This window comes from Solanum dulcamara, chromosome 5, assembly GCF_947179165.1.
Source record: "Solanum dulcamara chromosome 5, daSolDulc1.2, whole genome shotgun sequence".
Classification (NCBI taxonomy): Eukaryota; Viridiplantae; Streptophyta; class Magnoliopsida; order Solanales; family Solanaceae; genus Solanum; species Solanum dulcamara.
The window spans coordinates 67,394,230-67,410,188 of record NC_077241.1 but is presented as its reverse complement, the minus strand read 5'-3'; the positions used below and the strand labels follow the sequence as shown (position 1 = coordinate 67,410,188).

The 15,959-nt window shown below is 35.4% G+C and overlaps 1 pseudogene; it reads right to left on the bottom strand.

Annotated features, from left to right (window-relative positions):
• LOC129889438 (peroxisomal fatty acid beta-oxidation multifunctional protein AIM1-like) overlaps positions 1 to 12,391 on the bottom strand; it is a 75,213-nt pseudogene extending 62,822 nt beyond the window's left edge.
• Positions 12,392 to 15,959: the final 3,568 nt, after the last annotated feature.

Sequence of the window (15,959 nt, the reverse complement as noted above, 5' to 3'; positions counted from 1 at the left end):
ATTTGTAGAATGGTTCAATTTATATTAAATTCAAGATATATTAGTCCAAATAAATATTTTGGATTAATAAAATTGGGTCAATTATTTAAGCCCAATAAATGTGGATTTAATTAAAAAAACTAAATCCATTGATTTGGGCTATAAAGATGACTCCACTTTGTTAAGCTCAATATCATCTCATCCTAGAGGCCCATTTTTATGCCACATATCAAAGTTAGGTGGCAATCCAAGTCAAATTAAATAAGCCACTAGAATTATGCCATGTGCCAAAGTTAGGTGGCAATCCAAGTCAAATTAAATAAGCCACTAAAATCATGCCACGTGTCAAAGTTAGGTGGCAATCCAGGTCAAATTAAATAAACCACTAAAATCATGTCACATGTCAAAGTTATGTGGCAATCTAAGTCAAATTAAATGAGCCACTAGAATAATGCCACGTGTCTATGTGACATGTTCTGACCAATCAAATTAAAACTCTTCAACAAAGAAATCTGATTGGTCAGTTCAAACCAACCAATCAAATCACACCCTCATACCACTCCCTACAACTATAAATAGGGGTCCTCATTATTCTGAAAGGAGGGGGGTTTTGGAAGAACAAGAAGCAAGAAGAGAGCTCGTGGATCAAAGGCCGCAAATTCTCTACAAAGCTACAAAGTTCAAGCAATCAAATTCAAGCTCAAGTTCAAGATCAAGAACGAAGACAAATATCAAAAAGTTCGAGATCAAGTTACTTGTTCATATTTATTGTTCGTCATAACCATACAAGTGTTCGTGACGAATAATTCAAATCCAAATTTGAAGACGAAGATTCAAGATCAAGCTATTCAAGCCCTTGACTCTAAATCAAATTCAAGTTCAACGTGTTTCATATTATTTGAAGAATCAGAGGATTATTATAGAGATTGTAACCGCATTACATTTTGAAATCAAATATTACACTTTGTTACTCCAATTTTCCAGTCTTGATTATTTATTTTTTTCGGCTCGAAAATTTGTTGTTTACAAATTTTGGCACGCCCAGTGGGACAATCTCTACCTCTCATCTCTTCACATCGATCATCAAACTTCAAGAACACTTAAATGGCATCTAAGAAGTTTGACTCCAGGACTATTATTGCTAAGGCTACTGATTCCAAGTTTTCCTCTGAGGTGGAGAACATACTGGATGCTACTATGGGAAGTTTGGGACCCATCACTAGGAACATAGCAAACTTGCTAGGACAACAAACACTTCAAGTGTCGTCCGCATCAGTTCCTATTTTTGATCTTCCATCTTCAAAGGGGGGAAGATTCTTTCCGAATGAATTGGAAGAAGGAGAGAATATAGCTGATATTGTTGAAAAGACATTGGCTCGACTTAGTCCTTTTAACAAGAGGAATTGCACTATTCAAGATGAAGATGATGTCTTGATCACTAGATCTGCCTCAGTCACTCCACGTAACTTATTTCAGACAGATTTCAGTTTGAGGGAAAATCCATGCTTTGCTCCATCATCCATAACGGCCATCCAAGCGATGATGACTAACACCTCAACTGTTGAAGAATAACTGGCGAGTTTGACGAAGGCAATTGAAGGTCTAACAAAATATGTGCAAGATCAGGATAATCGAATTGTCAAGTTGACGGACAGAGTTGAGAATGTTATGGAGGGGGACTCAAGTCATGCACCTGGAAAACGTCCGATGATACAAAAAAAGGGAGATTCAGTTACAAAGCAAATAAATGTGGGTGATGAGCTGCAAGTATCTGCTGAATGAGGAATTCCCATTCATCAACTGAAGGACTTCATTATGGGAACTATCAAAGATAAGTATGACGTGTCTTCAAAGTCATCATTCACGTATGCAAAGCCATACACTTCAAGAATCGATGTTTTGAAGATGCCTGCAGGTTATCAACCTCCAAAATTTCAACAATTTGATGGAAAGGGAAATCCAAAACAACACATTGCCCATTTTGTTGAAACCTGCAATAACGCTGGAATATATGGAGATTATCTGGTCAAGCAATTTGTGCGCTCCTTACAAGGAAATGCCTTTGACTGGTATACGGATCTCGAGGCAGGCTCTATTGATAGTTGGGAACAACTTAAGCATGAATTTCTTAATCGCTTCTATAGCACAAGGCGTACTGTGAGCATGGTTGAACTCACAAATACACGTCAATGGGAAGATGAACCCGTCATTGAGTTCATCAACCGATGGAGAAATGCAAGCCTCAATTGTAAGGATAGGCTTAGTGAAACTTCCGGAATAGAAATGTGTATTCAAGGAATGCGTTGGGGACTTCGTTATATCCTACAGGGTATTAAACCCAAATCATTTGAGGAACTAGCCACACGTGCTCATGATATGGAGTTGAGCATGTCTGCAAGCGGGATTGAAGGACCAATTATTTATGGGCCTCGCAAGGGAAAAGACAAGACGGAGGTAAAGAAAGGGGGAAAATCGGCACCTAAGTTTGGAAACAAGGAGTCGATGAGTGTTAATGCCGTACCTTTGAAAGTGGCTACAAATCTAAGCAAGAATCAAAGGGTGAAGACCACAACTTTTCAGAATAACGCTGGTAGAAAGTTGACTTTGAAGGAAATGCAGGCAAAAGAGTATCCTGTCTTGGACTCAGATGTTCCAGCAATTTTCGAAGAGCTTCTGGCGTTAAAACTCTTTGAGCTACCTGAAATGAAGCGTCCAGATGAGGCTGGGAGGACTAATGATCCAAATTACAGCAAATATCACTATTTGATGGGCCATCCTATTGAAAAGTGTTTTATCTTTAAGGAAAAGATTATGGACTTGGCCCGTGAAGGAAAGATATTGCTTGAAGATGAGAAGGAGAGTTCAAATCAAGTCTCTGTCACTTTTGCTTCACTTGACCCCATAGTTCTTTGCAACTTTGTCGAAATACATGATAGTGGTGATGACCTAGCCACATCACCATCAAAGATGATTAAATTTGGTGACTTCAAACCAATAAATGTTAACGTATCATCGCTTGTTTCTTTGATGAATGAAGTAATATGGGAAGATAAATCTCTAGAGGAAAACCAATTTTGCGGTGCTTATACTGATGATGAAGGATGGATTTTAGTGACACGACGAAGACGTCGTAAAATGAGCTTGCAAGGAGAACCAAATAAGCAAGTGACTAGAGCGAAGATAAGAATAAAGTGGTGCCATCCACCTACCCCTAAAACTCAAAGGGTAAAGAAGAATGTGAAGAAGTCAAGAGTCGAGGGAAATTACTATCAAAAGCAACGTCCTCCGGTGACATTAGAGGAATTCTTGCCAAGTTGGTTTCGTGAAAAGATTTCTCATCGTGACACCAAGGCCTCGTGTTGTAACATTGATAAAGAAAAGACGATGGTAGAAAGCTCATCACCATCATTACCTCCATCACATGAAGTCCCTATAAAGCCTCACTCTGAAGAAGTGGACACTTGTGATGCGAAGTTTACATTCACTAATGATGATCTTTTATTGGGTGAAGTATTGCATAATCGTCCTTTATATATGGTAGGTTTTGTGCGTGGACATAAAGTAAATAGGATCATGGTGGATGATGGATCTGGGGTCAATATTCTCCCTATTCGTACTGTGAAAGAACTTGGAATACCGATAAATGAACTGTCTAAAAGTCGTCTGATGATTCAAGGTTTTAACCAAGGGGGGCAGAGAGCCATTGGTGCTGTCAAATTAGATATAACGATGGGGGATATGCGTTCGAGTGCATGGATGCATGTTATTGACTCAAAGACCTCGTATAACATCTTGTTAGGAAGACCATGGATACATGAGAACAAAGTAGTACCGTCCACCTACCATCAATGTTTCAAATACTTTGAAAATGGGGTTCAAAAGAAGGTAGTTGCTGATGATGAACCTTTCACCGAGACAGAGGCGCACTTTGCTGATGCAAAATTCTACTTAAAGAATCATATTTCAAAAGAAGTTAAAGTTGATAACGTGATACCTGTTGATATCACGAAAAGGGTTGATGTAGCACCTGCTAATGCGAGGGTCATGATTGAAAAGGATAAAACGCTTTCAGATATGAGTAAAGTACCTAAGATAAGTGAGGCATCTTCAAGTAAGAGAATGACTCCTATTTCTCACTATGTCCCAAAGACAAACAAAGTCAAGATCCCACCCTCTAAGTTGCAGAGTAGTAAGTTGACATTTCCTATCAAGCAAATTGATGCAATCAAATCACCTTCAAAAATGATACAAGGATTTGTCAGACCATCGAATCATGATTCACATGAGTCACTCCCTAAAAATCGTACAAATGAGGGTTTTGACCCGAATGCATATAAGTTGTTGGTGAAAGCAGGAAACAATCCCAATGAAGCTTCTAAAGTAGGGAAGCTTCCAAATGAAGTTATTGAAAGGGCAAATCATGGCCTAAATCCAACTCAAAGGATGGTGATAGAGAAAGGGTATGATGTCAAGCAATCGCGCGAAGGCCTGGGTTACAAACAACCGTCACCAATCCGAATCTCTATAAAAAGGATGAGCATAAACTACATTACCCTTGTGGAAGAATCGATGATGTTCAACAAAAAGCCTTTTGTATTTGATCGACTTAGTGGCATGACTCCTAACGTTTCTGCATCTGATCGACTGATAGAATCAACTCAAAAAATTTCAGTATTTGATCGATTGGGACCAATGAAGAAGAAATACAAGCGCCAAGGAGATTATAGAACAATGGAAGAACGGGTATATGCTCGGGAGCATAATTCACCCAAGAATTGGCCCAGTTTAATCCCTTCTAGAATGAGGCGAGAAACAAAACTTGTAGTTTCATGTGGAGATGTTCTGAGAGCAAAAACTCATACCATAGTTCACACTAGGGAGCGAGATGAAGATGAAGAAAGTGTGGGATCATCAAATCACATCACAATTTGTGACGAAGAAAGTACTCCACTATATGCAAAAATTGATGATGGGTTTGTTGATATTCATGCATGCCATCACATATCTTTTAATGATGGTGATCCTTAAGAAGATGAGGATGCTGAAGATGCGCCACCTGAACTCGAGGAAGGGATAAAGAATACTATTGATGCATTGAAGGAAGTAAATCTTGGAGTTGATGATGATATAAGGCCTACATATGTGAGTGCTTCGCTGGATGACGATGGAGAGAAGAAATATATTGAGCTGTTTATGGAATTTAGGGATGTATTTGCTTGGAGTTACAAAGAGATGCCAGGGTTAGACCCTAAAGTTGCAGTTCATCGTCTTGCTGTAAAACGAGGTACTCGTCCTGTTAAACAAGCGCAACGTCGCTTTAGACCTGAATTGGTTCCTTTGATCGAAACTGAAGTTAACAAGCTCATTGAAGCAGGTTTTATTCGTGAAGTCAAATATCCTACATGGATTTCAAGCATTGTACCTATAAGAAAGAAGAATGGCCAAATACGAGTTTGTGTTGACTTTAGAGATCTTAATAATACATGCCCTAAGGATGAATTTCCTCTTCCAATCCCTGAGCTTATGATTGATGCTACAACTGGATACGAGGCAATGTCCTTCATGGATGGTTCATTTGGATACAATCAAATTCGCATGGCACCAAAGGATGAAGAACTTACTGCATTTCGCTCTCCTAAAGGTATATATTGCTACAAAGTGATGCCTTTTGGTTTAAAAAATGTTGGAGCCACTTATCAACGAGCCATGTAGAATATTTTTGATGACATGCTTCATAAAAATGTTGAGTGTTATGTCGATGACTTAGTAGTAAAATCAAAGAAGAGTGATGACCACTTGAAAGATTTGAGAATGGTGTTTGAACGGCTTCGAAGATACCAACTCAAAATGAATCCTTTAAAATGTGCCTTTGGAGTTACTTCGGGAAAGTTTCTCGGTTTTATTGTTCGATATCGAGGAATTGAGATTGATCAAGATAAGATAGATGCTATTTTGAAGATGCCTGAGCCAAAAAATATTCATGAGTTGAAAAGCTTACAAGGAAAATTAGCATATCTTAGGAGGTTTATCTCAAATCTTGCTAGGAGATGTCAACCATTCAGTCGCCTTATGAAGAAAGATGTTTCTTTTGAATGGGACCAAGCTTGTACCAATGCTTTTGAGAACATAAAGTCTTATCTAATGAAACCTCCAGTACTTGTAGCTCCTATACCTGGAAAACCATTGATTTTATACATTGCAGCACAAGAAAGGTCAGTAGGAGCACTTCTCGCACAAGAAAATGATGAAGGGAAAGAAAATGCCCTATATTACTTGAGTAGGATGATGACACAAAACGAGATCAAGTATTCACCTATTGAGAAGTTATATCTGGCACTCGTGTTCTCAATTCAGAAGATGAAGCATTACTTTCAGTCTCATATTATACAACTTGTCTCTAAAGCGAATCCTATCAAGTTTGTCATGTCCAAGCCTGTCTTAAGTGATAGGCTAGCAAGGTGGTACCTCCAGTTTCAACAATTTGAGATTGTGTATATATCTCAGAAGGCAGTGAAAGGATAAGTGCTAGCAGATTTCTTGGCCAATCATCCAATTCCGAATGATTGGGAGTTATCTGATGAATTACCTGATGAAGACGCAATGCTAGTAGAAATTCAGCCACCTTGAAAGATGTATTTTGATGGTGCTGCACATCGTGAATGAGCCGGTGTTGGAGTGGTATTTTTCACTTCCCATGGAGAAGTTTTGCCATACTCCTTCACTCTAACACAAAACTGCTCCAATAATGTTGCTGAATATCAAGCACTCTTACTTGGGCTTGAGATGGCCATTGATATGAAACAATTGCAACTACAAGTTTTTGGGGATTCCAAGTTAGTGATCAATCAAGTCTTGGGTAATTATGAAGTAAAGAAGCCTGAGTTAATCCCATACTACAATTACGCTCAAAAGATGATAGGGTGGCTTGGAGAGGTGACTATTCAACATATCCCAAGAAAGGAAAATAAAAAGGTTGATGCATTGGCAGCTTTAGCTTCTGCATTAGTATCTCCTGATGAAATACAAGTTGTGGTTTGCCAAAGATGGATAACTCCACCTCCAAATGAGCATGAAGAAGAATTTCAACAAGTTATCGCCACTTTGGAAGCTGAAATTGACGATTGGCGACAACCAATAATAGATTACTTGTGTTATGGAATATTGCCAGAAAACCTTCGAAAAAGAACAAAATCCGACGACGATCCCCTCGTTTTCTGTATTATAAAAATACACTTTACAGGCGATCGTTCGATGGAGTTCTCTTACGATGTTTGGGGGCAGATGAATCTACTCAAGCTATGCAAGAAGCGCATTCTGGAGTATGTAGAGCGCATCAGTCTGGACCAAAACTTCATTTTCACATAAAAAAAGATGGGATACTACTGGCAAACCATGGTGAAAGATTGCTTGGATTACGTCCGAAGATGTAAAGCTTGCCAATTCCATGCGAATTTTATATATCAACCCCCAGAAGTATTGCACCCAACTATTGCCTCATGGCCATTTGAAGCTTGGGTTTTGGATGTTGTTGGACCATTGCCTAAGTCCTCTGGTGGACATTTTTACATCCTGGCTGCAACTGACTACTTCTCAAAATGGGCAGATGTTGTTTCTCTTAGAGAAGTAAAGAAAGAGAATGTCGCCAACTTCATTCGAGTTAATATTATCTACCGTTTTGGTATTCCTCGATACATATTGACAGATAATGGCAAGCCATTTGATAACAAGTTAATGATGAAGATATGTGATCTTTTTAGCTTCAAGCAACGCAATTCCTCTATGTATTATGCGGCTGCTAATGGTCTCGCTGAAGCATTTAACAAGACACTCTGTAACTTGTTGAAAAAAGTTGTTTTCAAGTCTAAGAGAGATTGGCATGAAAGAATGGAAGAATCTCTTTGGGCATATAGGACTACATATCGCATGCCAACACAAGCGACTCCCTACTCTCTTGTTTATGGAGTTGAAGCAGTTCTTCCACTTGAACGTCAAATACCGTCATTACGCCTTGCCATTCAAGAAGGGCTCACTGATGAAGAAAATGCTCGGTTACGCCTTGAAGAATTTGAGGCTCTTGAGGAAAAACGACTAGAGGCCTAACAAAGTCTGCAATGTTATCAAGCTCGTCTAGCTCTATCTTTTAATAAGAAGGTTCGTCTTAGATGCTTCCAAGTGGGTGATCAAGTTCTTGTTGTAAGAAGACCCATTATTACTTCTCGTCGGTCTGGAAGCAAGTTCTCCGCCAAATGGGATGGACCATATGTGGTACAAGAAGTATACTCAAGTGGCGCTTACAAACTGGTTGACTCAGAAGGATTGCGCATTGGCCCCATTAACGGAAAGTTCATAAAGAGATACTATCCTTGAAGAAAAGAAACTCACTCCTTAAGGTACGAGTATAAACTGCATGATACTCCTGGCCCACAAGAGTATAAACTGTGCACGGCACCCCATAAAAAATGTCCGCTAGGTTGAAAATCTCGAAAGAGGCGGCCTAAGCAAAAGTTAGGACCAAAAAAAAAAATCTCAGAACTACGTTATGACTTGATCCTCTTCACTGAGGTACGTAGGCGCTTAGAATTACATTCTGAGTTCAGTCGCATGAGTATCCAAAGAATTCATAGTCTCTCTTGACCCTCTCCACCATAGTCCGTGAGTTACATCCTAATTTTAGTATCATAAGCTCAAAAGAAATGGGGCACACTATTATTTGAGCATCACAATGTTCTTGTATATTTTCATATATGACGTGTGAATTAAAAAGGGCCAATCAAGACAGAATTTGAATTGACTTCAAAAAAATATTCGTACAAATCCATAAAGCTATTAGCTGTGATTATTGTACATGTTATAGTTTTTTTGGATTCTCTACGCTAAGATACAAATATTTTCTTTTAATAAGATCATGCAAATGTGAACCTGTCAGCTTTTCTGTATGTGAAATTCATTTTTGAAGTTTGCTTAGAACTATCCTGCAGAACTTGAACTATAAATTTTGGATATGTTAAGAAGCTTGGTTTCTGATAAATTGAGCCTATCCTGGCTTGGTGCTCTCATACAATGATATATCTCTTGTACTATCGAAACATAAAAGGTATCGCAACTCTGAAGAAGAGAAAGTCAAATCTCTAAAGTAAATCATGATTCAATCTGTAAAAAATAAAATAAAAAATGTTAGCGCTTAAATTAGTAATTCAATAATCATGGTAATGAATCTCAATAATGGACGATTATATTCTTTGAGCAAAACCTATGTCTGACTCAGACGGTGTAAAGTCTTTGCCACAAATCATGTAAAGTCTTTGCCTCAGACGGTGTAAAGTTTTTAGCTTGGACTATGAAATGCCTCTGACTCAGACGGTGTAAAGTCTTTAGCTTAGACTATGAAATGCCTCTGACTCAGATGGTGTAAAGTCTTTGCCACAAATCATGTAAAGTCTTTGCCTTAGACGGTGTAAAGTCTTTAGCTTGGACTATGGAATGCCTTTGACTCAGACGGTGTAAAGTCTTTGCCATAAATCATATAAATTCTTTGCCTTAGACGGTGTAAAGTCTTTAGCTCGGACTATGGAATGCTTCTGACTCAGACAGTGTAAAGTCTTTGCCACAAAACATGTAAAGTTTTTGCCTTAGACGGTGTAAAGTCTTTAGCTCAGACTATGGAATGCCTTTTCTTTGCCACAAATCATGTAAAGTCTTTGCCTTAGACGGTGTAAAGTCTTTAGCTCAGACTATGGAATGCCTTTTCTTTGCCACAAATCATGTAAAGTCTTTGCCTCAGACGGTGTAAAGTCTTTGCCATAAATCATGTAAAGTCTTTGCCTTAGACGGTGTAAAGTCTTTAGCTCGGACTATGAATTGCCTTTTCCTTGCCACAAATTATGTAAAGTCTTTGTCTCAGACGGTGTAAAGTTTTTGACTTGGACCAATAGAATAAAAGTTTATTGCATATGAAGTAATATTTTCATTTTAAAAAAAAATAATATATATATATATATTTAAAAAAATGTACCTCATATGTTGATGAACTCAAGAGGATGTGCAAAAATGAGTATCAAAACTGTCAATACCAATGATGAAAATAAATAGAAGAAGAGAGTCTATTTATAGACAAATAGTGATGGTAAGAGAGTCCTTCTTCCAAAGTAATTGTAATTACTATTTTTGGTAGAACTCTAGTAAAATGATACAAATTTATTCTCTCCAAATCCTAATTGGATGTGAAATTGTGAAAATTTGGGCTATCCATATTCTAAAAGAAGTGTGTCCTTTCAGAATTCTAATTGGATTTGGAAGACAGAATAAAGGGTAGGCATTTGCAAAAAAAAAAACAAAAAAAAAACGTGAAAAAAAACGTGAAAAAAAAAATAAATAAATTATCTAGAACGGTCATGAAAGTATTAAATTCTCAATTTTGGATATGTTGTAAATCGAGAAGTCTAGTTTCTAGAAAATCACACCGTTCATGATTCTTACGTATCTACAATAAGATATGAATTTTCTACGACAGACAACGTTGTTGAAAATCAAAGAAAAGAAAGAAGAAAGTACCACGGCGCTGATCGTCAAGCCACATTGCTGCAAAACAATGAAGGTCAGATATCTATTTATAGAGGTTTATTAGCACCTATTATAATTAGATTCAAACTTGAATTAGGCTTCTACAAAATTGACTCCTAATCGGATTCCAATTAGTGGTGGAATCTTGCATGACAAGTAAACACCAAAAAAAAAACGTGAAAAAAAAAATGTGAGAAAAAAAAATCATTTTTTTTCTTCTCTTTCCTAATCCTCATTGGATATAACTAATTTGCTACATTCCTACTCCAACAATGATGAAGGGGTGCATCAATATAGTATGAATTCACGGTACATCTCAAAATAAATGGCATGTCATTATCCTACAAGTAATACTTCAAGCCTAGTCTTCAAAAGATAAAATATCTCGACAAGACTTGAAGTAGGGGGCATTTGTAATCATTTACAATTTATTGAATATAAATTTGTAGAATGGTTCAATTTATATTAAATTCAAGATATATTAGTCCAAATAAATATTTTGGATTAATAAAATTGGGTCAATTATTTAAGCCCAATAAATGTGGATTTAATTAAAAAAACTAAATCCATTGATTTGGGCTATAAAGATGACTCCACTTTGTTAAGCCCAATATCATCTCATCCTAGAGGCCCATTTTTATGCCACATATCAAAGTTAGGTGGCAATCCAAGTCAAATTAAATAAGCCACTAGAATTATGCCATGTGCCAAAGTTAGGTGGCAATCCAAGTCAAATTAAATAAGCCACTAAAATCATGCCACGTGTCAAAGTTAGGTGGCAATCCAGGTCAAATTAAATAAACCACTAAAATCATGTCACATGTCAAAGTTATGTGGCAATCTAAGTCAAATTAAATGAGCCACTAGAATAATGCCACGTGTCTATGTGACATGTTCTGACCAATCAAATTAAAACTCTTCAACAAAGAAATCTGATTGGTCAGTTCAAACCAACCAATCAAATCACACCCTCATACCACTCCCTACAACTATAAATAGGGGTCCTCATTATTCTGAAAGGAGGGGGGTTTTGGAAGAACAAGAAGCAAGAAGAGAGCTCGTGGATCAAAGGCCGCAAATTCTCTACAAAGCTACAAAGTTCAAGCAATCAAATTCAAGCTCAAGTTCAAGATCAAGAACGAAGACAAATATCAAAAAGTTCGAGATCAAGTTACTTGTTCATATTTATTGTTCGTCATAACCATACAAGTGTTCGTGACGAATAATTCAAATCCAAATTTGAAGACGAAGATTCAAGATCAAGCTATTCAAGCCCTTGACTCTAAATCAAATTCAAGTTCAACGTGTTTCATATTATTTGAAGAATCAGAGGATTATTATAGAGATTGTAACCGCATTACATTTTGAAATCAAATATTACACTTTGTTACTCCAGTTTTCCGGTCTTGATTATTTATTTTTTTCGGCTCGAAAATTTGTTGTTTACAAAGAGTAACTAAATAAATTATCTTTCTATTTATTATTTTTAAAATAAAGAAGAGAATTAAAATGATCGTTAAAATGAGACAGACACAGAAACGGACAGAGTATGCATGAGTTATATCAAAACTTTTAATCACACTAACATACGAAAGCATCGTTAATTTTTCTTCACTAAAAAAAGAAAAACAAATTATAAAGCATATCATTAACCCTCAACCAAAGTTGGCGTTAATAATATCGGATATATAAAATATAATTTTGGAAGGATTCAAAATCTAATTAAGTTTAAATGCAAATAATAAGAAAATATTAAATTAATTACGTACCTGAAATTGTCAATGCATTAACAGGAGGATTGCAAATTCTGATAATTGCAATTCCATCCTTTCCAATTTCCATGCTCACTAATTGGGAGTTTACAGCCATTTCTGCAAATTCTCAAACTCAAATATATGAATTTTTAATAAATACTACTTTATATATCCAAATAAAAAGACTAACTAATTATTACTATATCACAGAATTAATAATTTATAGGTACAGCTAGCTTGCCTATATTTTGCTAGAAGATAACCAAATGGATAAAATTGATTGTAGGTTTCTAACTTTTAGTAAAAAAAGAGTTTCAATAATAACTTATCTTTCCAAATTAAAAGTACAAACAAATTACCAAAGAATTTACAGCTAAAGCTTTGGTTTTCTTGAAAAGTATAAATTACTAAAATTGAATATATGTTGCTTTTCACGGTACTATTCATAGGGATAATTAGGATATTGCTCAATTTTTTTTAAAAAAAACTTCACTCTCCAGATGCTCTCACTGCACGTTAGTTAATGTGCGTAGAGGGGGTAGCTATGGCGAGGGAAAGAGGTAGAGGAAGAGGACATGGGCGTGGATAGAAAATACCATTACTAACACTAGGAAGCTCAGTGGGAGCGCGAGTTTGTAGAGAGGTGGAAGAAATACAGGCACAATCTAAACCCCCATCAGTAAATGAAGGGGAGATTGATGAAATAGGAACATCATTAAGGTCTGAGGTAGCTAGGAGGTTGAATCTGAATGTGACTCCTCCAACTACTACAGAACCACAAGGGCCTCCATATCCAAATTTGCTTGGAGGTAAGGAAGCTAAAACTAATGGAACAATAACTAGCAGATCTGTAGTAGCTGGAGTTAAACTAGCCAAGAGCGCGATTGAGGAAGAAGATCCTGGAGTTCTATGGCAAAACAAGGGAAAGGAGAAGATCAAGGATGCTGACAACAAGGAGCCTTTGACAAATATGTTCAGGAAAAATCGAGCAGCAAATAATGGTATGAACTTAGCCTATTTTCCTCCACATATTATTGATGGACAGACTATGGTTCAACTGTAAGAGGAGGATGTTCAAAATGAAGAGGAGAAGTGGAAGTGTGCCTTCATTGTGTATGTTGTTGGGGAGTGTCCTCGATACAACACAATGTACAGATACATTACATTGAATTGGACTACTGTGACTAAACCATATGTGTATCTGCATGAAAAGGGGTATTTCATAATAAAATTCCAATCTATTAGTGATATGAAGGATATATTATATACTGGACCATATACTATTAACCACAGTCCTATGATCTTGAAACAGTGGTGTCCTAATTTTGATTTTGGTAATGAATTCCTAGCTGAAATACCTTTGTGGGTGACATTTCCCAAACTCCCTCTTAACTGTTGGGGTGTGGGATCGTTAAGTAGAATAGGGAGTGCAATTGGAGTCCCATTGTTTGCAGATGAATGTACCACTAAGCAAACAAGAATTTCGTATACATGGATGCTTATTGAAGTGAATGTTTCTAAGGACATTCCGCTGCAAATAAATTTATGGATCCTAATGGGAAGATATTTCCCCAAGCAGTAAAGCTTGAATGGAGGCCTCAATACTGTGATAAATGTCAAAAAATTGGTCATTAATGTTCCAATTCTACAATAGCAAGGTAACACAGGCTTGGCAATACAAAGGTCCTATTCAGCCATAGGTGCAACCTATTGAGACTAATATAGAACCTGATCAACCAATTACAAGTCCTAGCCAGCATAATATCAATGAGTCGATAGGGCAACCAGAGAAGGAGAAAGTTGAAGCTGTACACACATCATGGGAGGCAAAGCAGTATAACTTTATACCAAATGCAGGAGGAGCTAGTACAGAATTTAATCTTGCTAATTTTCCTGTATTAATAGCTATCCCAACAAGGAATTGATTTCTAACAATATATTGAAAATTTATGGAAAATAGTAAGCATGCTTTTTAATACCATTATATGCTGAAATATTTATTAAAATGTTACGGGCGCGATTTCAATATAAAATAATATGATAAATAATTATTAAAATCCTATGAACATGATTTCTATGTATATTAACATGTTAAAAATATTAATTAAAATATATGTAGACATGATATATTAAAGTTATAAATCTTATGGGCATAATGCCTATATGAAATGGTACGTTAAAAAGTATTAATTAAAAATATAGACTTAAAATTACAAAATTTCATGGGCATAATGTCTATGTGAGATGATATTCAAAGTTAAATACGATTAAAACATCATAAACAAAATTATTTGATAGATCCTACATATATAATGTCTAAATAGTTAATATGGCAAAATCATTGTTTGAAATTATAAGCATGGTTTCAGTTTCTAAAGACATGCTATAATGTAAGATAGCCATCAAAACAATCACTCCAATGAGGTTTTTAAAAAAAAGATAGCACATATAAAATAGGCAAATTATTTTTAAACGTATATGATGATAAACGATATTTAATCAATTAACCTTAGATTTATTTTATTTTATTTTTATTAAAGCAAACATGTTGTAAAAAATAAAATACTTATATTGTGAATAAATAAGCATAAGCATGTGGATATGAGTATTATAGACAGGGTCAAGTAGACATGCTTTCCAATCATACATATAGATATCGATAAAATAAATAAAATAAACAAGTAGCAAGTATGTCCCCTCCCCCCTATATTTTCCCCTTTTTTATTATATACGAAGTTCATTATTACATGTCAAAAGTTAACTAAAAAAAAATTAATAGACAAATAGAAATAATAAAACAAGAATTATTTCAAAATCGTGCACCAAATCAAGCGTCTCGAACTACAGGTGACCTAAATTCTCATGTAACCTCAGATATGTAGGAGACTCGATACCAGAGTTCGGCCATATTTCTCAAAGTCCGTACCAAACCTCCTTTCAGAAAGAGGAAGATGTGGTCGGTCTAAAATTTGACGTGTCAATTTTCTTTGTCCAAGATCTTTTTCATCGATACTACTCAAAGAAAAGGACAGTTGTTGACATCCAATTTTGACCAACCCATAACTACTTTTCGAATTACTATCTTAATAAATAGACATTTTTTAAAATTATTTTTTATTAAATAAATAAATTTATATTTAGTTTACCCAATAAATCGTATATTTTGACATTCATAATTTATAATATTTTGCTATTTATTAATATTATTACTATTATCTTTATTATTTTTATTTTATAAATAATAAGCTTAATACATTTAAATATTCTTACGTATCGATTTAGTATATATTATGTATGTGTGAGTATTTTCTTTATATAAAAAATATTTCTTAACTAAGTTTATTTTATAATTTACTTATTCATATTAACATGCACATATTACATATCTATTTTAATACGTCCTATATACATGTGTTTATAAAGTTATTACTTAATTAAGTTTATTATATATTTTGGTTAACTATATTAATTATAGCTCTATTTTAGTACGTACTATATACATACGTACATTATATATACACACATATATTTACATAGTATATACATAATTAGCTACTTTATGTATAAAAATATTACTACTGGATAAAGTTTATGATTTTGCTTATTTAATATATATATTATGGTTATTAATTAGATAGCAATTTATTCAATTTTTCTCCATTTTAT